The following is a 1988-nucleotide window of genomic DNA, read 5'->3' as shown; positions in this document are numbered from 1 at the left end:
TTTGCCCCCCGAGCGGGGGGCGGGCTGCGGAGGGAGGGGCAGAGCACGGCGGTTCCTGCCCGCCCAGGCTGTGCCCGGCAGCGGTGCCACCCGGCCCTGACCCCCCAGGGTCCTGCTTCTCTTCCCTTCCGAGCTGTTTTCAGAAATTCAGTAAGAATTCCCTCCCTTTTCCATCGCCAGCTCACAAAAAGAAAAGAGAATCATCCAGCCTCAGCACCCCGCAGGACTTGGGGCTGTCAGTGCACAGAGCAGGACCCTCCTGAGCCCCATTTCTTTATGGGGGGACACGTTAAAGGGCACTAAACACACAGCACTTTGCACTGTGGTGCTGGATTTCTTCTTGCTTCGTTATTTCTCTGAGCAAAAACCCAAATCAGCTCCACACATCCACCAAAACCTTGACAACCCTGACACCAGGTAAATCCACAGCCAAGGCAGGTTTGCTGCAGCCACCACTGGGGTCCCCCAGCCCCAAACTGGGGCAGGCTCGGTGCCTCCAGGACAAGCCCACTCCTGCAGCTATAAATAACATTAATAATAAATTAAAAATCGTACTGACTGCAACATCAGTAGAGCCAAAGGTGCATTAGAGACCTGCTGAGGTTTCATTTCTGCTGTTAGAGCTTGGGTTATGAAATAGCATCTCCAGAGCCAGGCACAGTGACAAATTCAAGCAGCTTCCTTGGAAGCTGCAGGGCAGGGATTCACTCAGAGACACAACACAGCTCGTTAGAGAGGGAAGCAGCTGGGGAGAGCACCCATGGGTGCTGCCAGGAGGGGGCAAGACCCTAGGGGTGCACGGGGGGGGCTACTGGGTCTGCTCCAGTCCTGTGCTTTCATTACCTTTGTCACCTCGGAAGTCACTGCAAGGGATGGTGGCAGCACAGTGAGAGCCCTGCTCCAAGGCTGCTGTTCCATGTGGCAGAAGGTGAGCAGTGGCAAAGCTGCCATTGCCCCAGTGCAGGACGGGGCTGAACTGGTCATGCAGCAGCAGCTGAGGAGGAGGAGGAGATGGGGATCAGCCCCACGTCCAAAACAAACATGAGCCACCAGGATCCCACCACAGCTGGCACAGAGAGTGCAGGTGTGCAGAGGCAGACACCTGGCATCACCCAGCCCCAGGGCACCAGGACCAGAGACCACCTGGGAGAAGTGGAGGAATAGTGGGTTGAAAACTCCACAGGAGAGACTGACTTTTGGTTTCTGGGTTTCAAACCCATAAGAACTTCTTGCTCTAGGGTGCAGCAAAGGTGGGATTTGAGGTCCCCACAGGGGAGCAGCAGCCAAAAGGAGAGTCTTCAAAGCCATAAGGAAGGAAGCAGATTCAGGGTTGTAGCCCTAAATCCACTCTCTTGCTGCCTTACAGAAGAAACTTTTCAATCCAAATTTACACTAGATTTTTCACCACACACAAGCCAAGGCCTCCAATCCCACTGACCCAGCTGAGATTTTAGGGATGAAAGCAAAATGCTGAGTGGTCCCTTGCACCACAGACACAAAGAATTTAGCAGGAAAAACACATTAAAGACTCAGAAATCCTTCAGCACACACAGGGCAGCTGGAGGGGATCAGTGTAATCCCTGGAGCAGTGAGAGCTCTTGCCCAGCAGCTGCCAACCCTGTAACCACAACTCACCCAGGCAGCACAAGGGTCCCAGGAGCTGATGAGCTTGTAAAAGTCTCAGTATTTGCACCCCAAGACTGTGGTTGGGGGGGGGACAGAGCTTGTTTAATACCTGGGTTTGGGTGAGGGTTTCCCCACCCCTTTCAGGTCTAGCATATTTGGGTAATTACCTTAATGAGGGCTTAATTACCACCATCCTCTCCTCATCAGGGAGAGCATAAGCACCTTCTTTTCCTTTCGGGGTCTGGCAGAGCCCTGGGATCCTTAAGAAGGAAATTCGTGGGGATTAACACCTCACCCCAACCCTTTCCCTGAGCCTGCCGAGCAAGGAGCTCCATCTGCAGGCAAACCCTGCCTCTGTCACC

At 54.0% G+C, this 1988-nt stretch overlaps 1 protein-coding gene across 1 annotated transcript in view; it reads right to left on the bottom strand.

Moving 5' to 3' along the window:
- The window catches only part of FADS6 (fatty acid desaturase 6), a 19751-nt gene that overhangs the window by 4824 nt on the left and 12939 nt on the right, over positions 1-1988 (bottom strand). The window lies entirely within an intron of this gene.

Source organism: Chaetura pelagica, unplaced genomic scaffold, assembly GCF_000747805.2.
Source record: "Chaetura pelagica isolate M959 unplaced genomic scaffold, ChaPel_1.0 scaffold47, whole genome shotgun sequence".
Taxonomy (NCBI): domain Eukaryota; kingdom Metazoa; phylum Chordata; class Aves; order Apodiformes; family Apodidae; genus Chaetura; species Chaetura pelagica.
This window is presented reverse-complemented; position numbering and strand designations above follow the sequence as displayed.